Source organism: Triturus cristatus, chromosome 5_1 (genome assembly GCF_964204655.1).
Source record: "Triturus cristatus chromosome 5_1, aTriCri1.1, whole genome shotgun sequence".
NCBI lineage: Eukaryota > Metazoa > Chordata > Amphibia > Caudata > Salamandridae > Triturus > Triturus cristatus.
The window spans coordinates 579,296,347-579,320,800 of record NC_140587.1 but is presented as its reverse complement, the minus strand read 5'-3'; the positions used below and the strand labels follow the sequence as shown (position 1 = coordinate 579,320,800).

General features: G+C 41.6%; 1 long non-coding RNA gene across 6 annotated transcripts in view; it reads right to left on the bottom strand.

Annotated features, from left to right (window-relative positions):
• Window positions 1-4,903, bottom strand: part of LOC146831217 (uncharacterized) — a 158,376-nt gene extending 153,473 nt beyond the window's left edge. For 5 of the 6 annotated variants that reach the window (XR_014961530.1, XR_014961527.1, XR_014961532.1 and 2 more), the window contains exon 1: window positions 4,836-4,903. This is a non-coding gene — a long non-coding RNA (uncharacterized LOC146831217). Of the gene's footprint in view, window positions 1-4,748; window positions 4,768-4,835 lie in introns of those variants that run through there. The other variant, XR_014961528.1, reaches the window with a different exon arrangement.
• Between the last annotated feature and the right edge of the window lie 19,551 nt (window positions 4,904-24,454).

Here is a 24,454-nt window from a genome sequence, read left to right as displayed (position 1 = left end):
TCTATACGTCAAACCTTTGGAGTATCCCCAGAAAAGTCTCACGAAACATAGCACTGCACCAGTTTGAGTAAAATAATGTATTTGGTGTGTATATGAACAGTGGCTTCTTTATAAGAACTTCAAAAAGAAGTTTGTCCAGAAAGCTAATAGTATGAGCCCTGGTACCCAAAAAAATGTTTCAATTTTTTTCCCTTTATTTTTAGCAATAAGTGCCCATGAGATCATCTTGCATTTACTGGTAACGACTTAGATTGGACATAGGGGACATCGTTATGTTAAAGACATACACTTAAAGAGGGCCTAAACAGTTATATTTGCACACATGGGTCATTGTAATGCTAAAGATTAACACTGAAAGATGTCTGAAACAGTCGAATTTGCATATAGGGGTCATCGCTATGTTAAAGTAATACACTCAAAAATGGCAGAAATAGTAAAATTTGCGTGTATACACGCGTTCAAAAAGGTTTTTCTTTTTGAAAGAAATAAAAAATAAAAAAAAAAAGAGTTGGGATGTGCCCTTTGACCTGAGGTAGCGGAAGTAGAAGAAGCCCGTAGGTCGAGCACGATTTAGATCCGATCGGTAAAGGAATGGTACGGACGTAAGAAAACGCCAGCTTTCACAATGTAAGTAATGGGGAAAACTTCAGCTAGTCAGCGGGTTATAAGTTAGGCATTGGTTATAAGCTTATCTTGTACAAAGGGGCACGTTGGGATTGGGTACTCCGGCTAAATAACAGGAAGTAAATACACAGCGGTTAGACAGCGCGCATGCGCTGTCCGGACTTTAGTAGGTGAGTTTTCAAAGGGCTGCTGAAGGCTGGCAGTTCGCGCGTGAACGCAAGCTTGTCGCCAGCCAGCAGCACTGTGAAAACTCACCTACTAAAGTCTGTACGAGCAGCGCATGCACCTTGACTCGGCGAGACCTAAAAATTACTAGGGAGGGCCTGACTTTTTTTTTTTACCTTGGGAGTTCGAGGGATGCGGCCTTAAAAACTTTGAAGACCACTGTTGTATTCAGTTGTGAAGGGATCCATGTGCTGGTATTCTCTTTTTTTGCATTGATTATCCGAGCCCAAGAGATTTTTACCCAGTTTATTTTACCTAGGCCAAGATGTTTTTTTCTGAAGAGCTGGCTGAGGAGGACTGGAGAGCTGTGCCTCAGCCACTGGAGGGCTATGAATACCCTGTTGACTGACCTCGTCAGAGTGCTGCTTTCACCACTCTAAAGAGTGGTATCTTACTCCTCAGCTCACCACTCTGTGTTAGTGGTGTCCCGGTATAAGGTTCTTACCCCCAGGAAGTTTGGAAAATGTTAGTCTTCCCTATAATTACATCGCTTTTAGCACTTGTGTAGCAGACATTGGTCACCAATGTGACATTTTAAACACGTACATTGGAATGAGTACAGTCAAACTTGCATGTTTGGATGACATTGTGGCCTGTAGAATTTCCAGTGTGGAAAAAATTAGACATGATGCTAGAGGTATGGATACGCTGCGAAGTTGTAACTAGTGCGGTACTTTTATTAAATAAATAAATAAAAAGTAAGTGCCAGGGCCCATCGTTTTGCTCAGAAGCCCACAACTGACGCTATCGAAGGTCAGGGTGCTAATTACCATGCTGTAAAGTCTTGATGACACCTCATGCTTCATTAATCTTCCACTTGACACTCCCTGTCTCTTTACCTCACTCTGGCAGGTTCTTATTCATCTCTGCTTTCTACCTTTATTAGTTTTTCCTCCTTTCCCCTTTATGTGTTTTTCCCTCTCTTGTACTGGATCAAAGTCTGTTGAGGAAAAATAAGTGGCGGCGGTGGGACCCACCAGCACAAATTAAGCACTGGTTGTAACAAAGCAACAGTGCTTCAGCTGGTATACATTCCAATGTCAGGTTGACCAGGAGAACCCCGAACATACTTATTTTCATGAATTTCACTGGAACCCAATATGCAATGCCCTTTGTTTCAGAGTTCTTTTACTGGCTCACTTTAGTACTACAGTAAAGTTAGATACTGGTTATTTTACAGTCTATACAGAATGGGCACACACTGGTGAAGATTATCTCATATCTTGTAGGCGCACGTTCTACTGCCCCGACCAAAAAATCTTAGTTGCCCCCTCCACTTTAAGGACGGGACAAAATCATTCAGGCTCCATCCTGGCGTTACACCAGGCTAAGAGAAACTTCAATAAGGAAAAGACTAAATAACCCCACAATATAAGATACTACTGGAGCGCTGAAACCCGGTTTGCCAGTTTCGAAGTTACAAATACAGAAATACCTTAGACCATCAGCCTAAAAAGTTCTTACTTGCCTCAGGCACAGACCAAACAATATTTCCCTGTTGGATCCAACTAGACAACGCATGTATAAACTACAATGCTTTGAGAAAATAGAAAAAGGGGGCTACAACAGGTTGTTCTCATCAACCTGGTGGAAGTCATTCTTGGGGCAAAATTTGTCAAATGGTTCAGCAAAAGATTAGTCACAACCAGTTTCTTCAGATAGGATTTTTGTAACATTCATACAGAACCAGTCAGAATAACTGACAGGAAGAGAAGGTACCAAAGGTCTGATAGTCATACATGTCACCAGACCCGATTCAGGCAAGAGATGCCAGATTTTCAAAAAAATTGTTTTTTATTGCTTTTAGCTGTCTCCTGCTTAAATTGGACTGTTTTTAATGTGTCAATGGAGAAAATAGATTTCAACGATTTTTTTTCACACTTTTTCAGTTTGTGTCAAGGAAGGAAAACATACAAACAGTACGTTTTGACACAGAAAAAATAAATGTTTGAGAGTGTAAAATAGTGGTCAGAACTCAAAACTATGAAGCCAGCCTCACCCTCGCCGCCGTTCCACGTATCCGCAGAACCACCACCGGAGGAAGATCCTTCACCTACCTAGCGGCCAAGACGTGGAACACCCTCCCCACCCACCTACGACTGACCCAGGACCATCTCTCCTTCAGGAAGCACCTCAAGACCTGGCTCTTCGAGCAGTAGCGCCCCCCCCCCTCCCAGCGCCTTGAGACCCTCGCGGGTGAGCTGTGCGCTCTATAAATTGTGATTAATTGATGAACACTACAAGGCTCAATGCTGTGGAGTAATTCAACTATAAGAAAGTAATCTGGAAAAGAAATGACCAATAAATAATCAGGCAGACTGGAGCCTATAAATGTTACAAATAATGCAGGCTTGCAGGGGAGTTGCATAGTACTAAATAGCACCAACGTCACACAATGCTTTTTAGGAACAAAGCTTGCTATTCTATGGCTTGAAGAACCAAACAATTGGAAAAAGAAACTACCAGTTCAAGTTAATGGGGCAGATGCAAACCGAACTAGCATCGGTCAATGCATTAGGTTTAGTCTATGTGATTAATAAAAAGTTGTTTTTTGTTGCAAGTTGTAGCTTGCTGAGCAGTTGTACAATATAAGTTACGGAAAGTCTGTTAAAGTAATATGACTTGCTTATGTACAGCAAGGGAATAAATTGTGCCGTTACTAGTGGTATAGTGTGGGTTAATAATAGCAACATTTAGAAAAATGAAAGAGGGCAACACTAGAATTAATTGATGTAATAGCAATATTATGTCTTTAAAGGAGTTCAGACAACTTTTGTTTGGGTCCGGTACTACTGCACCTGCTACCCGTTTCAAATCATGTCCCTATTGCCTGTTGGTAACTGCACTTGCGACTGCCTGTTAATGTAGTACAATATTTGGGATTTAGAGAGGTTCCTAGAGCTTTGGGCCCCAGTGCCACTGCACCGCCATTGAAAGCATGACCATATTGCCTGTAAGATAACTGTACTTGTGACTGCCGGTTTAGTAGTAACATTTAACAATGATATGGATTAGTGGGGTCCCTAGAGCTTTTGACCCCCCAGTGCCACTGCACCTGCTGCACCATTAAAATCAAGTCCCTCTTAACTGCAAGTTAACTGCCTGTTTAGTAGTCAAATATAGCAGTGTGTGTTTAGGGGAGTTCTGACAACTTTTGGGCCCTACGGTACTACACCTGCTGCATCATTTAAACCATGACCCTGTTGTCTGCAAGGTAACTGCGCTTGTGGCTGCTTGTTTAGTAGCAAAATATAGCATAGTTCTTGCTTATTTACTTTCTTAACGTGCAATGTTTAGTACAACAAATAGAATTTGATCATAATGACCAAATAGATTAAGTTTTAAAAAAAAATCTGATAATGCCTATAAAGTGCAAAGAAACGTACTGAGGCATGAATAGGAAGTGTCACAAACGTTCAAAGGCCAAAGCGTTTGATTTACACAACTAAGTAATAAAAAGCAAGCATTCCAACGTATTGTTAGAAGCGGTCTGCCTATTCCATGGGAAGAGATCTTACCCTGACAGTAAATGGGGCTTAAACATTGTGGACAGCTTTAGTAGAAGTATCGTAAATGCGCGCAACCAAGGAAAGTTAAACCAACCGAATGCCTCGGTTTCTATCGGGACACCAGTTTTCCAGTGCTGGCATTGAATTTAACTAACTGGTGAATTCAAGGTAACAGAAAATTTGTTTCATAATCCAATTGTACTAACAAAATTAAAGTAAATTAGTGTAAAATAAAAACGAGTTACTGAAAAACTGATGTAGTAGAGACTAGGAGTGGCCCAACCCGCATCCCACGTGGAACACAACAGCACGCGTGCAAGCTGAAGCCTTACACACCAACTTATGCTTCTCATCTTGTGTACGAATTCGACATGACAATTTACTCATTACCTGTAAGCAAATGTTGAGCTTTTGGGAAACGAAAAAACAAATGATTGCTGGAAAATCACGTTCAACGAGGACACATAGCTACCTTACCTCTTCATCAAGCCGATAGAAAGAATACACGAGGCCGAGTTCGAGAGCTTCATGGAAAAAGAAAAGGGACAAGCATTCCGGTATCCGGGAAATGGAATTAGAAAATTAGCTAAACAGTTGAAGAACTAGTCAGAGAATAGGGTAAATGTAGCAGCCATCTTGTAATAGCTTAGTTTCAGATCTCAATGCACAAATGGGATTTCTATGAATCTTTGAGATAAAGAAGGCGGATTGCTTAATCCTAATAGAATAATCTGGGGTTCAAAGTGGCTAAATAAAAGGCAAAAATCTTCCATTTTCTTGTTAACTTCCTTTTACGGACTATATGGTACAGTCCTCTCAAATGTAATTTTGTAAAAACACCAGAACGTCTACCAGAGGCTAGAATATAATTTATAATTAAGTAGTTTGCGACCTTTCGCGGAGAAAAATACTGGCCATTTGTTTATGTTTTAATATTCTGCAGAGGCCTGGACGGGTTACTGAAATAACTTCAATAGAAAATCAATAGGGGAAATACATTCTCCTGATTCTTTTTATAAAATGTCCCACTTTGCTCTTCTAAAACGCCTGCATATATGCAATGAAGACATGGGAAACCTAAAAATATCAGAAATTGCACCCATTTGAGCAACAAGAAACTCTAAGAAGACCTTAAAAACTGCTGTAAAGCACCAGAAATGGAAGCGCATTGACCAACATGATACACAGACATTCCACTCATCATCAGCTACTGGGTGAGGAACCATTCCGACGGGCGGCTGCTGTGGTCTGTGGTTCACTCTTAGCTGGCTGACGGGTCGAGCCAGTCACGGGATGATAATTTATTTTAGAAAGATTGCCGAGCTGCATTACCAGCAGCCAAAACTAACTTTATTGAACTGCCGCTCACTCAGCTCACACCGCTGGCAGCAGGAAGTCCTGCCTATACAAAACTTGTCCTGATGATTGATCTCACCCCCACTGACTGTCTAGGTAGCAGCCATTGGCTGCTCGGACTCCTGAGTCAGTCGCAGTGTCTCGGCGATGAATCCTGTAAAGTTACATTGTTATAGAGCAGCTACAGCTTCATGCAAGCAGCTGGGCCAGACCCCAAGCCTGCCAGGACCGCACCGCACGCTGCCACTCAAGGCTTTCAGTAATAGTGCATTAACAGTGCTCCGGCTTGACAGCTGAGGAGGTACTACAATGCGTGACTTTGCATTTCAGTGCAGTGATGCGGACCACCACACTGAAATGCGTTAGTCTAACACCTGATGTGTGGCACTTGGCAGGGCTGTTACTTAGATAGGACTTTATATAAAATCGTCTGTATGCAATTTTTTGAAAACACATCTTTTATTGTTTACCACTGCTCAAAACAGCAACACAAGTAAAAAAGATACTTGACTCAGCCATCTCCGAACATTTGACATGTAGTAATAGATTATCAAACCCCACAAAAAGAAGAAATCATGTACATTACATCACAATACCCTCCTCTCATGGAACCACAGGCATCACAACACCCATATTGGGGAAACCCCCACCTCATCCTTAGAAGACATGTCTTGCACCCCTGCTGTAGCGTGGAATATCAAATCCTCCCTTCGTCACAGACCAAATATCACAATAACACATTAACTCAAATACATTAATTGGTGGGGCCCATAACACCAACACTCACACTTCATTGATCTGCTTTTCCGGGAGGGATAAGTTTCCATACGCTGTCATGAAAGGAATATCTTTTCACCTAAACACTAATATACATTGAATACCGTTATTAGCTTCAAACCTCATGATATTCCCCTCATTTGGCGATGAATCAGTTAGTTGGTTTTGTAATTTGTCAAATCAATTCTTTTATTTATGCTCTTCTCTTAATCTAATTTCTTCAAAAAAATAACTCAACACATTTGTCTATTAATCAAAGCATCGTTTATCTAATTAAATTGCAAATTATAGAAACTCATCATCCAAACCGCAGAACTTCATATTTACCTAATCTGGCTATTAGTCGTCCTCTAAGTCAGTCAAGTCGTGGAAAAATCTTTAAATTCATCAAAGTCAGGCCTCAATTCAGTCTCTCAAAGATTCAAGATAACAGCTGTCCAGCAGTGTCGCCGTCCTCTCCGTCAGCATAACGTCAGGAAAATGAAAGTTCGCTCAAAGAAGGACACCCTAATTTGTTTTGTCTACCCACTTTTATAATGAAACTAACGTCAAAATGTAACAAAAATCAGTTTGAGACAGTCCTGATTGGTGGATTTGGAGTCATTTGGTAAAGTTCTCACATAGTCCGTTAGATTAAATCATCGCACTTGCTGGTTCCAGTTTTAAAGACAGTCTTTTGTTTTGTGGTCCTGGCAACTCTCCCAGTACGACCTTGGTTGGTACATCTTGCCTGGGGTCAGGACGAGGCCATTGTTGCTGGCGGTGGCGCAGGCGCACTTCACCCAATACCTCATGGAACTGTAGCAGTCACGTTGTGTGTCTCAGTCAGCCATCTTTACGAAGGCCCAAATGGTCAACTTAAGTAAAACAAGCACAAAACGTAATTAAAACATTGAAATGGCTAATAAAATGTTAAACCCTCACTAATTCCCCTATGTGTAAATAATTATCTAGCATAATAGCAACATTCAAAGCGTTTATATTCACCCAGTGATGTCATCTGGTGCAATTTACCATTACGTCACTAAAGCAACATATATCATGCAATATTCTAATTTTCTACCATTAGTATGCGTACATATATTAGTATACAATTAATTTAGCCATGCAAAATGCAAGTCCCACGTGTAATTCTTTTGTTAATATAATTGGTGAGTTATCACTTCAAACAGATTAATAATATTATAATTAATAGATTATTCGGATTAATATAAACATGCAGAATGGGGGGGTATACAACATTTTGTACTACCCGCTCCAGCAATCCCCCCTTTGGTGATTATATCACCACACCAACAACATTTTGTATCCCTTTTACGGAATTTCAAAGTGATTTCTTTTTACCTGAAAGGTGAGGAGTGTACCTCGACACCTGATCATTCTGTGGTATGTAGGCACATTCAGTTACACGGTGCATGCAATGTCCACGCCCCGAATTTGGCCTGCGTCCTCAAAGGTATCCCAGTGCCAGTGATTACACCATCTTTCACGCTGCTTGCAAACGGTAGTTATTTAATTTTGAATAATGAAGCTTGCTGCGGGATGTTAGTGGGAATCCCATATATAGTAACTGTATCGCAGAGAGTAGTCTGCTGCAATAATGTTCTATTTCCTCCCCCGCATGGGCGGCTGGATGTTTCCATCTGGCCTTCGATTCCGACCTTGAAAGCAGAGTTCAACAAGATGAGCAGAATAAGAGCTCTATTGTCCCAAAAGGAGGTGCCATTGACTTCCTCCCGAGAAACATTTGTCCTTCATGTGGCAAATACGCGCACTGAGGTACAGGCGCTTTTGAATACTGACCTCCCCCTGTATTTTGGAGCTTTGATCCAAACAATCTTCAATGCCTTGTTCACAACTGGCCTGGCTCATTTTTTTAAACTTGTAGGCTCAGGCCTCGTGACCTCCTTCCAAACTATTTTTGGTGTGATTCCGGCATTTTTTCATTCTATTTTTTCGAGCGTCTTTGGCGGTGTCCCGCTGATTCTGGCGCTGGTGGCAGGTGTGCTGCTTTTACTTTTCATACTACGAAATGGCTGCACTTTCTGTGCCTCACGACAACCTGCCCCGCCTGTATCTTCTTCGTGACAGGATGCTTGAATATTATGGTACCCTGCCATTGGCGACTTTGAGCCTGGCATATGGATTATCCTTCCGGTATTCCTACTTTACCTGCGTGCAACCTGTCTTTCATTGCCTAGATTGTCCCTTTGAATGGCCTCTGGATTTGTGCTTAACCAACACGGTGTCTCCGGTGCCGGATTATGATCGAATGATGAGGCCCTTAGTGTCTCACGAGTTTGCCTGTTCTGGTGTTCGGATTATGGCCTGTGGTGCGGCGCATGGTATCCTGGGTAATTGGGACATCGCAAGGGCTGCCTATGACTTCTTGGATATGAGTTATCTGGAAGAACACGTCGGTTGCCCTCTGATGGTGCTAGAGGCTCCGCTCATTGAAGAACATGTATGTTCCTTTTCTTTGATTAACTGGATGGCTGAAACTTTTAGTGGCCGTGCCAACGATTTTCTGTTGGAAGCTGTTGCTACGTATGCTGCATACACGTTCATGGATTGAGTGAACTGTCATCCACTATATTTTTTCATCCATGTCTTGAACATTACCGGTGACTTTGAATTGCTGGCCAGAACTGCGGTTATCATTTTGTTTTTTCCTTTCCCTTTTTTGAGGTTTTTTTTTTTTTTCTCTTTCCGTTTCGAACTTGCTCTGAACCGATACTTGGTTCCGAAATTGAATACGCCTTGTTCTGCTCTGTCGAATTTAAACTCTGCGTTCTCTCATTTCTTCCCTACTGGTTAGTGCTTCGATCAAGGGGGCATGTAGTAAGGAATCCCTTAATACGTACATACATTGTTAAATTAGCATAACCACGTTAGATGTTAGAGAGCCATCTTGCTGCTTTTGCGCACGACACTGCGTCTACATGTTATTGTTTAAACAAACTGCTGACTCGCACTTTGCCTCACACGAGAGCAATCTGTTGTTACCATCCCGAGCTCTGCGCAGTGACCTTGGTCTGTACATGGTGTAACAAACAGTCTGGGTCGTTAGACAATGCATGTTTTCCACTCCAGGTTGATCGACCCACTATTTAGCCATAACACACAGGCAGCTGCGAATACCTTAAAGTTGATGCTTTTAAATATTGCAGACATCATGTTTAATATTCAGACCGAAGACGAGCCTTCCTGCGAGAAGACTTCTGATGCTCCTGTGATGTGATTTCACTAAGCTGATCTGTGAGGTATGGGGTCCCCTGTTCAAGCCTAAGAGACCTTTTATTAGCATAATAATAATATTAGCTTCTTATTTAAGGGAAGGTGGTAGTATCCACTGTCATTTATAACATGATCACTCCCTTTATATTCTATGGTATTGTAACAATGCTGATGGTTTTAATTATAATGATTTGTCGGCTTGTATTAGCCAAAGTACTGCATCTTAGGACACGTGGTCTATAAAAATAAACTCTTTTTATTTTCACCGTGTCTCTGTTGATTCTTGTTGTGGACTGATGTGAGAATAATATACGAACAGGTATTTGCGATTCCCACCATTCCTGAGAGTACACTGAGTCGCTTGTTCTGGGTTGTCTTTTCATTGGGACCACCAAGCTAAATCTCGGATAACGAATGGGACACTTATGCTAGCCCGATACTGGGTTCTGGGTTCTGAGGTGAGTTTCTGGTACACCACAATTCACTGAGGTCCTGGGGTTCTACGCATAGTTCTGTGTATAAGCAGAATCCCTGTTCATATTTCAGTTTCCTCTCTTTTTGCTGATTTATACATAATCTCCTTGATTTCCTCCAATCCTATTTCTTCAAATTCTCTTTCTTGTTTCTTATCTTTTCTCCTTAAATTTTCTCTTCTTAACTTTTTCTGATTTTTATCCTTTTTACGACAAATACACCCTAATTTAATTACTAATACTATGAAAATCACACATGTTAATGGAAATAATATCTTACCTAAAAATGTACTACCTAGTTTTACTACGAAATCTTTAATAGCTGATAATTTCTTTCCAATCTTTTCCCAAACATCTTCAACCTCCAGTGGTGCAATTTCGTCATGCAATTCTGTAATATTTTTAATATAAATTTTCAAATCTTTACATTCGTCGGGAATGTAAGTACAACAGTGTTGAACCTTCAGCATTCCACAGACTCCACCCTCTTTTGCCAATAATAAATCAAGGGCAAGTCAATTTTGCATTACCATGGCACGCATGGCAACCATTTCAGTGTTTACCAATAAAAATCCTCCAGCGGTGCTTGTTGACAAGCGATCCACTACTGTTGAAAGTCTTCTGATTTTGTTTGCATTCAGAGATATTCCCACTGCTGGTATCAATGCTCTAAAAATGTCACCCACAATTTCTGTCCAAGATTCTCTCTTACTACGTGCTAAATAACTACATAAACTATGTACACCATCTTCTCCTCTCTCCATATGAAAAATCTTTGGAAAAACCAGGTCTACATAACATGTGCCATACCAATGGTCTGGCAAACGATAATATGCCCTGTTCCCACAAATGAAATATAGTCCAGGAAAAACTGGATCTTTTCCATCTTTAAATCCCCATCCACCCATGATTCGGTATGTATCATGGCACTCACTATTCCCTACAAAATAATTATCATATGCAGTTTGATTCCTCCTAATACATAATTTCCCTTTCTGAGGCCAATCTAAAGACATAGTTGGACTTGTTTCCCCTTTCAAGTGTTTTTCCATTTCTACATCCCAGACTGTTTTCTCCACCTTTCCTTCTGAAGCCTTTCTTTGCATTTTCAGTCTCCTTTCTTCAACCATATCTAAAAATCTCTTTTCCTTTGCAAGTCAAATTATTTCTAAATATGTATTCTAATGTTAGTTCTTTAGTCTCTAAGAAAAAATCACCTAATACCTTTGCAGGTTTTACCTTGTTTAGCTTGTTAATTGACGGTACTTGTGAAAATATAGTATCTACATCTGAAAAATAATACTCTAATTTACCTGTTTGATAAAATAAACTAGCTATTACACTACATGTTATTCCATAAGTTACTGGAAGGTGGTGATAAGTCACTCCCTCCGATACAGAGGCAGGTAACTGCATGCAGACATAGCAGTCCCTTACGTCCATTGTCTTTACATATTCATACAACAATTTTGAAAACACATTATTAGAAAAATCAGTTATAGACCTATCTTTATGTAAATAATTTTTATCTATTCTAGTCGGAACTACCTTTTGAATCTTCCCTATATTAGTTATGTTTTCACTATGTCCTTCTAATGGATCTATAGTAACTTTAAATGAGATCAGTAGAGCAAGCATACTCCATAGAAGCATTAATAATCCTGTACAACAATAACACATTTTACACCATCTTCTCAAAAATGTACATCTACCTTTGCTACTATCTGTTTGCCATCTTTGCTAAAATGGACCGTGTCTTTTGACTTAGCCTCTTCTACTTCACAACTAGTTTTCTAACCCAAAGCTCTAAGCACCTTCTTGGTTCTACCAGTTTTTGTCTTTTTCTGTATTTTAATTGTCTTTCTCTCAGTTGGTTTCTTGTCTCATTCAGTTTGGCATTTCATAATTTTTCACTTTTCCATTATTTTTCAGTATACAGAATGTACTGAACATCCGCTTCTTCTCCAATATCGGACAAGATAACTCTCATGATTTCCGATCCGTCGTCTTCCTCAACCACTTCCGGTACAACCACCTCTGGATTTCCTTGGCTATCCGCCTCTTCTTTTACTTCAGGCAGGGCCACATACGTCCACTCTGGTGATTTATACTTCTGGTTAGGTTTCCTTGTTCTTTTACTTTCTTTAACAACAATTGTTTCTTCTTCTTTTGATTTCTCCTGACTCATCACTTCATTCACCTGTTCAGCCCTTGGTGAATTTACTCGTGTTAGCCGATATCTCAATCTTTTTATTTTATTCGGCCAAACGTCGTCTTTTGCAGTTCTTTTCAATTTACTCCCTTTATCGTTCTTTTCAGTTCTCCAAGCTCTCTTTCTTAGAACTCGACCTTCGGGTACTTCATCTTCGCTTTCCTCTGACTCTGTTTCAACTTGCTTTTTACTCTCAACAGTTTCTATTTCCACCACTTGTTTTGTATTCCCTACTTCTGTCCCTCCTCGAATCTCCGACATGCAATCTTTCTGCTGACTACTTGTCCCTGCTTCTAACTGGATGTTGGAGTTCCCTACACCTCCTCGGGGGTCTTCCGCAATAATCTTTCCCTCTCTCTCTGTATCTGGTACCTGTCCATCTAAATGTGTTGTTTCAGGTGGAATTTCTCTTCATCTTTCATCTGGCACTTCCTTCTCATGAATCTCTTTTATCGTCTCTTCACTGTCTTTTTCTTTGTTATTTCCTTGTTCTTTCCTGGAAGATTGTGCTTCTTGTTCAGTTTCTGAGTCTGAACTGGTATCTGTAACCTTCTCCTCAGGGAACTACTTCTGGGGACAAAAGTTAAACTTGGTTCTGTTTCCCCCCTTTCAGGGTTTTCTTTGGCTTTTGGCTCTCCGTCATCTGACTCAGTACTGGATTCTGATTCATCAAAATAATCCTTTTCTGTGCTATCCACTGGATTTGGAATTCTCAAAGTATGACCTGCATGGATCCAGTTTTTCAATCCAGCAAACTTCAGAGCTGTTGTTGTGGTCAAGATGACTTGTCTAATTTTCCCCACCTTGGAACCAAACAGTTTAATCTTCTGTGGACTTTTATCCTTACCCAGTCCCTGGGCTTAGATCATGGGCTGGCTTCTTTTCAAGGGTGGTGGCATCCGCTCCAACCTGATGAAACACAGAATGAACTGCGCCAGCCAGGTTTTTACAGTATTCCAACACCATGTCATCAGTTATAGTCATCAGCTTGTTGACTGGTATAAACACGTGGCACATGGCTCGTCCCATGATGATTTCATGAGGACTTAAACCTGTAGTTCTGTCTGGAATTGATCTAATAGTCATGAGTACCAGAGGAAAGACATCAGGCCATTTCATACCTGTGGCTAAACACATTTTCCCTATCCTGTTTTTGATAGTACCATTCATCCGTTCCACCACACCAGAAGCCTCTGGTCGGTAGGCACAACGCAGTTTTTGTCATACATTCAATGCTTCACAAATCAGTTTTATGATCTCATTATGAAAATGTCCTTCTCGGTCTGATTCAATTGTCACTGGGAACCCAAATCTAGGGATAAATTCCCTCAAAAGTAATTTTGCCACTGTCATCCCATCATTTCTTCTTGTTGGGAATGCCTCTACCCATCTGGAAAACAGACAGACCATTACCAAAACATACCTCAGTCTGTTACAGGGAGGCATTTCAATGAAATCCACTTGCATTCTGGTAAAAGGCCCTCCTTCTCGACCTATTGTTCATAGACTCACTACTGTCTTTCTTCCTGGATTGTATTGCTGACATATTAGGCATCTCTGACAAAGTCTTTCTGCTACAAGTCTGAACTTTGCATTATACCAGGTTTGTTTAAAAGACCTGATCATAGCGTCTCTCCCTATGTGTCCCTGTCCATGATACATCCGTGCCATGGCAAACATCATGCTATCAGGCATGACTGGTCTTCCATCTCGATAGACCCACACATGATCTTTCTCTCTGGGTGCACATCCTGCTTTTACCCACTGCTTCATTTCCTCCTCTCCTGCTTCTTCCTGCAATTGTCTTACTTCTTCCCATGCTCCCACAGTATTAGTAAACATCAAAGAGCAAGAAATCACCTCTTTTTCCTTAGCCCGATTAATTGAATTCTGATTTCGTGCACAGTATTGTTCCCTGTCATTCGCAAATTTATTTCCAGTGGCGAGCACACTTTACAACAGCCAATTGTCTAGGCAGCTGTATCGCCTCAAGCAACTTTCCAACCACTTCAGCATTCTTAATGGGTGTTCCACTTGAGGTTAAGAATCCTCTCTGCAGCCATATCTGGCCGAAGTCGTGGACAACTCCATAGCCATACTGGCTATCAGTTATCACAGTCACTCTCACACTTTTCCCAATCTTGCATGCTCTCGTCAAAGCAACAAGTTCAGCTACTTGGGCCGATTTTACTCCTTTCAAGTAAGATACTTCCATTACTGCTGCAACTGTGCATACCGCATATGCTGCACTTAACACTCCATCATCTGTCCTCAAACAAGACCCATCAACAAACATAACAAAATCACTTTCTGGAAAAGGTTCATCTTTTATGTCAGGTCGTGGTTTTGTACAGAAATCAAGTACATCCAGACAGTCATGATCTGCTTCATCTCTTACTTCCACATTCTCTGCATCAGGCAACAATGTTGAAGGATTCACATTCAAGCATCTCACAAGACTTACATTTGTTGCACCTAATATGACCTTTTCATACTTAGTCAGCCGACTATGTGTCATTTACTGAGTACGACTCCTTGTTAAAAGGATTGCCACATCTTGAGGTACAAACACTTTCACAGGATATCCCATCACAATTCCCTCACTCTGTTCCAAACTCCGACATGTAGCAGCTACTGCTTTCAAACACTCAGGTAGGGCTACAGCTACTGGGTCCAACATTGATGAAAAATATGCAATTGGTCTCCTCAGTTTTCCATGCTTCTGTATTAGAACAGAGAGTGCACATCCATTTCTCTCACTACAATACAACTCAAACTCTTTCTCATAGTCAGGCATACCCAATGCAGGTGCTTCACACAACCCATCTCTCAATCTTTTGAATGCTGCCAATTCCTCTTTGTTCAAATCAATGGGATCTTTCACATCACTTCTTGTCAAAGGTTTTGCGATCAACGAAAAATTGCTGATCCATTGACGACAATATCCAACCATTCCCAGAAACATTCTCACTTCTCTTTGGGTCATAGGTGGACTCATTCTTTTTATGATCCTGATTCTGTCTATTGTTATTCTTCTCAGTCTTTTTTCAATGTTATGTCCTAAATATTGTACTTCCTTCTTACAAAATTGTAATTTCGATGATGACACCTTTAGTCCTCCATCTGCCAAATGATTTAGCAAGGCTATTGTGTCTACCTCACAAGCTTCACGGGTTTTCGATGCCACAAGAAGGTCATCGATGTATTGTACTAACACCAAATTTTCTGGCATTTCTAGATTTTCCAAGGACTTCTTCAATAGCTGATTAAATATTGAGGGGCTTTCTGTATACCCCTGTGGAAACCGGCACCAAGCCAAAATACACTCACCAAAACAAAATGCAAAAATTTGCTGACTGTCATGGTGCAATGGGATGGAAAAGAAAGCATGGCATAGATCAATCACTGTATACCATTCTGCATCATGGGGAATCTGATATAAAATCACAGATGGATTCGGTACAATGGGACAACATGACACAACAATTTTGTTCATCTTTCTCAGATCTTGTACTATCCTGAATTTCCCATTAGGCTTTTTCAGTCCCATTATTGGTGAATTACATGGACTACTCATTATTTCTCTCAAAATTCCTTGTTTTATCATTTTCTCAATCACAGGAGTCACTCCTTCGATAATTTCAGGTGTCAATTTATGTTGAGGGACATTTGGGTAACGTACTCCTTTTACTGTTATTTTTACTGGATCTACATTTCTCATTAATCCTACGTCTTCTCCTGTGAAATCCCAAACTTCTGCCTTAACAGATTGTTTTAATTATTTAGGTAATTCGTCAGGGTTAAATACAGCATAGGTCTCAGTAACCTCCTTCTCCCTATTTGCCATTGTCATTTTATACAACACATCATCATCTGGTGTTTCAAATGCTATTCCATCTGGGGTACAAAATATAGTGTAGTTCATCTTGCACAACAAATCTCTACCTAACAAATTCACAGGACTGGTATCGCACACGACAAAGCGGTGCATTTCAGAAAATTTCCCTATGCTAACTTTCACCGGTTCTGTAAGATAAGTTTTAATCTGCCTGTTGGATACACCAACTACTTGGATCGTTTCATCCGAGAGAGGAAGATTCTTAACATCAGCTGATCTAACAGTTGATTGAGTAGCACCAGGATCAATTAGGAAAGTAATATTTTCATTATTAACTTTTCCATCTACAAATGGGCCTGTCTGGTCTACATCTAGAGTTGCGCCAAGTATGCACTCTTCTTCCTCCCTTCGGCACCGTCAATAACCCTCTTCTGAATCACTCTCATCGCGTTGCAGCCAATACTACGAAGCAGCGCTAGCGCGCGGCGGTTTATTTACCTGTTCTCCATTGTAGAATCACGTTTCATTACTATACTTCTGGGAATTTTTGCTCTGTGGAAAAGGTGGTTTTGGCACCTGATTCTGTTGTGTTACAACCTGCTGCTGTCGCTGCGGTTGACCACTCACCTCATTCTGCACCTGTGGATTCAATGATGCATTTTCATCGTTAGTACTCGGGGGAAATTTACACTCGGATTTCCAATGCCCTATCCTACCGCAATTATGACACGGAAATTTCTTCTTAGCTTCCTCTATATTTCCTTTACCCTTCCCAGGACTAAATTTTTGTCTTGATCCTGCATTATTCGCTTGTTCTGCCAATTGAGCATCCTGTCTCTCCGCTACCTTTAGTTGTGCCCACATAGCCTTTTCTTTCAATTTTCGTTGTTTTGCTTCAATCTCATCACTGAAATATTTAGCATGTCTCAGTACTTCGTCTATTTTCTTATTTTGCCAGTCTACAGTATGCTGTTTTATCATCTCACTAATTTCTAGATGAAGACCATATACAAAGCTGTATACAAAATGACTTAGATCCTTTTCACTCAGATTTTCGTCCCCACTAAATTGTTTAAAGGCCAAAATTAACCTCTCATAATATGCATGTACTGACTCTTTGCTTTCCTGATGTGTTCTGTCAATTTTGACCCAATCTGTCTCTTTAGGAGGTACTTTGTTTTTCAGAAACGCAATAACCTGCTCGTATTTCTTCATTACCTCGGGGTCTGGAGCCCCTGTTTTTGGATCCCTTGGGTATTCTTGTGTTGGCCAATCTATCATGATTTTGCACTCTGTTCATAGATCTGCTGGTACTATTATGTCAAACAGGCTGTTTAGATCAATCCACAATACTTTGGACAATTTTACAAATCTGTCCACCTGTCTATACCACTCGACGGGTTTTTCACGTAGTCGAGGGAAGTCATTTGTAAATGACAAAATATCTTGCCTAGTCCATGGGACATGTACATATCCTCCTCCTGGAATTTCTCTCATAGGGCATTCTGTTACTACCTTCTCTTTTTCTCTAACAGGGAAAGCTGAAAAGGTTTTATCTGAAACATCATCTCGTTTTCGATACCATCTTCTTTTCCATTTGGCCACATCTCCCCATTTTCTCAACAAAATAATTATTTCCTTAATCTGACTCATTCGTCCTGTGGTATTCATATTTTCAACGTCCTTTTCAGTGAAATCTACTCGATATGGTTTCTGTAGGGCTTTTACCTTTTCAATATCTATACCCATTTCATTTGCCACTTCTTCTAATCTTTCATGGAGACTTTTTGCTCTCCACGTTATGCTTTTACACAGAAATAACAACTCCTCATCTTGGTAGGTTTTTAACTTCTCCGTAGGGATAGTTCCTACTATTAACTCTTCCAGTACCATTCGTAGTTTGGCCACATCTATTGACTGAGATTCTTTGTCTTTCTTCTGCAAGCTTCTCAACCATTCACTTAATTCCTCTGTAGATGGTCCTACTGACTTCTCTACATTTCCTTGTCCAAAATCCTTTTGTGTTTCTAATATTGACTCCACTGTTGTTATACGCCTTTCTGCACAATTCTGGCCTACAAACGGATTATTTGAAACATTTGGTTCAATCATACTTATTGTCTGTCTCCATGGATTATCATTTTGACTCAGTTTTGGTTGTTCAACCTGTTTATTGCTTTTATAAGGGACCGTCAAACAATGTTCGCTATCTTTCTGTTTATCAAAAATAGGCATTACTGGACCTTTCGTTACTGGAACCGTTACAGCTTCCAGATTTTTGGTCAATCCTCTTATTTTCTCTGTTAATTCTAGGGTTGTCTTTGCTAGTTCTGCTGAATTTTCATCATTTATTTTACCTCCGGACTTCTTTTCTACCTCTCTAATGGAATAGTTTTTTCCCAAATCTTGGAACTCTGGTTCCGATTTTATGATTCGTTCAGTTTCTTTCATTGGGGCACTTGGGGTTAATATTTCTGGTTCTGGCCGATATGGGGGTGGATTTTTATAGAACATGTCATCAAGAACATCGTCCTCTGATTCATTCACTCCATACCCTCTCGATTCCACATTATGTCTCTTTTCTACGCATTTTCTTCCTTCATTTTCTCCTGCAGTTCTTACGGGAAACAAACCCTCAGTCATACTCGCATTCCACCACCTTCTCATTTGATCATCATGATTCTCATGTCCGTATGACCTACCAAACATGTATTTATACCTTCCGCCACTTCTCTGTCTTTCTCGGTCGTGCATCTCATCTTCCCATTCTGTCAATGCTTCAAATTGTCTCGGTCTAGGTCTTGGTTCTAAATTCATCATTTTCTCTCTTAAATTTCTCAAGACTGCCAAATTAAATGAACCATGTTCTGGAAAAGCCAACACTCCGTCTTACTCAGTATACTGACCCAATTGTCTAACCAAATACAGGTGTGATATCCATATTTTGCAACCATAAAGGATGCGGGGGTTTTCGGTGGAGGAAGTAACTGTCCTTCCCTAGTTACAATCGGTTTGTCCTTTTTAAACCACTTTTTAATTCTACCAAACCAGGACTTGTTCTCCTTTTCTGATGGATCGTAATACATTTTCCTGTTTTCCTGTTTTCCGTGTATCGCTAGTCTCTCCTTACAACTGTACCGCTATTCTGTCCAATCGTTGTGCGACTCACACTAACGCACCAATCCGGAGCGTTTACTTCACCTTTGCAATTCTCCAATCCCAGCGCGACTCACACTAACGCACCAATCCGGAGCGTCTACGTCACCCTGTGCTTCTCCACTCCTAGTGCGACGTAAAATAACGCACCTATCCGGAGCGTTCAACGTTTCTGACTGACTGGCCAATCCCAGCCAATCCCAGCGTGGTCGTTCTGATGTCAGCAGTCGCTGCCGCAGCTCCTGCTCCTGTCTACCCCTCCTTTACAAAATCTACTCGGTAAGCTTTGCTTCAAATTTACAATTCTGTTAGTAACAACACAAAAACACCACCATTGTCCGCTTCGCTAACCAAGGAATAGCAATAGACCTTTCTCACGAGAATTCCGTCTTTCCGAGAGCAGCGCTTACCTCTGCCCTACTACGGAATCGTTACTTCCATTGATAAAGTAGCACATCCCTCTACCTTACCCTTCCGACAAGCATTAGCTAACCGTTTCTCCAGAATTAAGACACATAGTTGGAGACCCAATGCTCCTGAGAAATAATAGTAGAGTTTCACAATTAACCCGAATGCCTTCACATCCACGCACTTTCACACGAGAAAATATAGTACATTCACACAGAATCCTGTCTTTCCCGCGAACAGCGAACAGTCTGTCCTACTACAGAATTATGTCATACGTTAACAAAGTAGCACTTCCCTCTACTTTATCCTTCTAGCAAGCTCAGAGAACACCTGTTACCTTTCCAGTTATAAGCGTTATCGGAATGCCATTTGGACTCCTAGTACCTAAGACCAAAATTTCACAGGTGACCTTCGCTATCATACACACTTCTCTCACACAGAAAATGTCTCTAATGGCAACACACGACGATGTCACCGAATCGAACCCAGACAATGCGTCGTGCAACTTCAATCGTTACACGTTTCTCCCTGTGTACTTACAGGGCAACAACAATTCAGTCTTTCCCGAGAGCAGCGCTTACCTCTGCTCTACTACGGAACCGTTACAAACTTCCGACTTCCTACATCCCAGAAGCCGTGCAAACAACATAGAACTTGACGCGACTCAACATAGAGTGTTAATACATAAACCAATATCAATCAATAACCAATAATCAATAAGCAATTTACAAGCAATAATCACCAAACCAAAACAATAACAACCATCATTCTACTACCAGAAAAACTGCTGCAGCGTGGAATGTCAAATCCTCCCTTCGTCACAGACCAAATATCACAATAACACATTAACTCAAATACATTCATTGGTGGGGCCCATAACACCAACACTCACACTTCATTGATCTGCTTTTCCGGTAGGGATAAGTTTCCATACGCTGACATGAAAGGAATATCTTTTCACCTAAACCCTAATATACATTGAATACCTTTAATAGCTTCAAACCTCATGATATTCCCCTCATTTGGCGATGAATCAGTTAGTTGGTTTTGTACTTTGGTAAATCAATTCTTTTATTTATGCTCTTCTCTTAATCTAATTTATTCAAAAAAATAACTCAACACATTTGTCTATTAATCAAAGCATCGTTTATCTAATTAAATTGCAAATTTTAGAAAATCATCATCCAAACACTAGAACATCATATTTACCTAATCTGGCTATTAGTCGTCCTCTAAGTCAGTCAAGTCGTGGAAAAATCTTTAAATTCATCAAAGTCAGGCCGCAATTCAGTCTCTCAAAGATTCAGGATAACAGCTGTCCAGCAGTGTCACCGTCCTCTCCGTCAGCATAACGTCAGGAAAATGAAAGTTCGCTCAAAGAAGGACACCCTAATTCGCTTTGTCTACCCACTTTTATAATGAAACTAACGTCAAAATATAACAAAAATCAGTTTTAGATAGTCCTGATTGGTGGATTTGGGGTCATGCGGTAAAGTTCTCACATAGTCCGTTAGATGAAGTCATCGCACTTGCTGGTTCCGGTTTTAAAGACAGTCCTTTGTTTTGTGGTCCTGGCAACTCTCCCAGTACGACCTTGGTTGGTACATCTTGCCTGGGGTCAGGACAAGGCCATTGTTGCTGGCAGTGGCGCAGGCGCACTTCACCCAATACCTCGTGGTACTGTAGCAGTCACGTCTTGTGTCTCAGTCAGCCATCTTTACGAAGGCCCAAATGGTCAACATAAGTAAAACAAACACAAAACGTAATTAAAACATTGAAATGGCTAATAAAATGTTAAACCCTCACTAATTCCCCTATGTGTAAATAATTATCTAGCATAATAGCAACATTCAAAGCATTTATATTCACCCAGTGATGTCATCTGGTGCAACTTACAATTACGTCACTAAAGCAACATATATCATGCAATATTCTAATTTTCTACCAATAGTATGCGTACATATATTAGTGTACAATTAATTTAGCCATGCAAAATGCAAATCCCATGTGTAATTCTTTTGTTAATATAATTGGTGAGTTATCACTTCAAACGGATTAATAATATTATAATTAATAGATTATTCAGATTAATATAAACATGCAGAATGGGGGGGTATACAACATTTTGTACTACCCGCTCCAGCACCCAAACCTCCTGTCCAACACATTTAGTCAACAGTGCCCACCAAACATGTAGGTCATCTTCCACTTTATCATCACTTCTACATTTCTTGAGGTGTACGTCCTCTGCTACTGCCCACTCACACACATCCCTCTCCCTACCGTCTGGACGAGACCCACCCTGCCCCATCCAGGTAATAGCGACTCTCATCTTTGCCAGCAACAATAGTAAGTGCAAACATTTAAAATCCATCTTTCTGACTTTACGCTTTTTAATAGCTCCCAACAGGTAAAAACCAGGGTCTAGTTCAATCCCAGCACCAATAACTGTGGCAGCCCGCCTCACTACAGATTCCCAAAAAGAGCTGATCAAGTGGCAATGCCAGCCAAGGTGCAGGTGCGATGCCACTTGGGCCTGACACCGTTGACGAGTTCTAGGCCTACTGGGGTCAATCCTGTGGAGCAGCACCGAAAAGATATAAATACGGTGCAAGAAATTAAAATGGACCAAATTGAAAGGTGCATTGCAGGACACAGTCCTGACCATAGAACAGGACCTAGTCCATTGTGTATCTTCCAAGGGCACTCACAGCTCCTCCTCCCAGGTGGGCCTGGCCTGGAACGGGGATCTAGGTCTATCAGCCATCATGGCTCTATATAGATGCAGGCCTAAGTGGGGGTGCTCCACGCAGCTCCAACAACCCTCAGAACCGAAGTTCTCCTCTTCGGAAGACCCCCATTTCTGTGAGAAAACTCCTGGTGGCCCCCCGCCCTTGGACCAGGTCCAACCACCCATGCCCGTAACCTCGGTATCATCCTTAACAGCAAGCTCTCCTGGTCAACTTGGTTGCCTCCAACTGCATCAACATGCTCAGAATGCTCCGTAAGGTCTTCAGATTGATTCCAACAGACACAAGAACCGTCACACAAGCCCTCATCACCAGTCGCCTTGACTATGGAAATGCCCTCTATGTAGGCACTACCACCCTCCTCCTCAAGCGCCTCCAAACTATCCAGAATGCAGCAGCAAGAGTCATCCTGGACCTGCCCAGATGATCTCACATCACCCCACACCTCCGCAGCCTTCACTGGCTCCCCGTCAAGAAGGGATGCCACTTCAAGCTGCTCACGCACGCCTACAAAGTCCTCCACAACACGGGACCAGAATACCTGAACAACCGTGCGACCTTCCACCAGCCCACAAGACACCTGCGGTCAACCTCCCTGGCCCTCGCCACCGCCCCTGCATATGTCGCACCCGAGCTGGTGGTTGCGCCTTCTCCCACCTTGTCGCCCGGGCCTGGAATGACCTCCCCATCCACCTCCAAACCGATACCTCCCTCGCCGAATTCAGGAGTGACCTCAAGACCTGGCTGTTAAATAAGCCCCACCCCATGCAGCTCCTGGATACCCCCCCACCGAGGTGATGAGCGCCCTCATACAAATACTGATTGATTGATTGAACAGGAGTGAAGTGGGCGGTGCAGCTGGGAACATAGGCCATATTTCCCAGGTTATGGCAGCAATGCTGGCATATGTTAGGAATTGCCCATTCCCTAGTCCAAAGGCTTCCTGAGCCACCTTAAATGTAATAAAGTCCTCTTTGGTATACAAGTCCACGAGGGTCTCGCATCTGCGCCCAAGCCAAGCAGAAACATCTACTGACACTGAAAGCGTACGAAAATCTGGCAAGTCCCAGAAGGTAAATTCCTGTGCAAAGGGAGTGCTACCCAGCACCACTTTGACGGCTCTCTCCCAAAGAAACACTGTATGCTTAATGAGGTACGAAACCGGTGCCCCATGCTGTCCCCGAAAGCAACAACTGTGAGAGAAGCGTACCACGTGTCTCATCAGCCAGTAGTGTCTTCTCCCACTACTCGCCATCTGGCAGCCAATGAGCAGCATGTTGTAGCTGAGTGGCCAGATAATACATATCCAGATTAGAGACTGCCAAGGCACCCTCCAATGCAGGCAAAAGCAGGAGTTCACGTGCAACCCTACTTCTAACACTCATCTTCTACCAATCATCCATACAAGCGGCATAAGAAGAGAGTCTAATCTCAGAAACATCGTTCGAGGGAGAGTGTCAAACGAATGCTGCGTGGTATACAGACACCTAGGCAAAAACACCATCTTTGCCATCTTTTGCCGAATTTGGATCGCTAGTGGCTTCAGAGCTATGGCGTAAAAGAGAGGTGACAGTGGGATACCCTGTCACGTAACTCTACCCACCACCCACTAACCAGAGCACAGGTGACCAACCCGCACCTTAGCTGTTGGTGTAGTAAACATTAGACACACCCATGACCGATACTGTGCGCCAAACCCCATTACTTTCAATACACACATCAGATAATGCCGGTCCACTGTATCAAACGCCTTAACAACATCAATAGAAAACACCGCCAATTCCTCTGCCCAACCCTCTACTTCATTCATTACATGCATCAGCCAACGCAGGTTCATAGTAATGTTACGCCCTGGAATAAAATCACATTGATTCAGATGAACCAGGTGG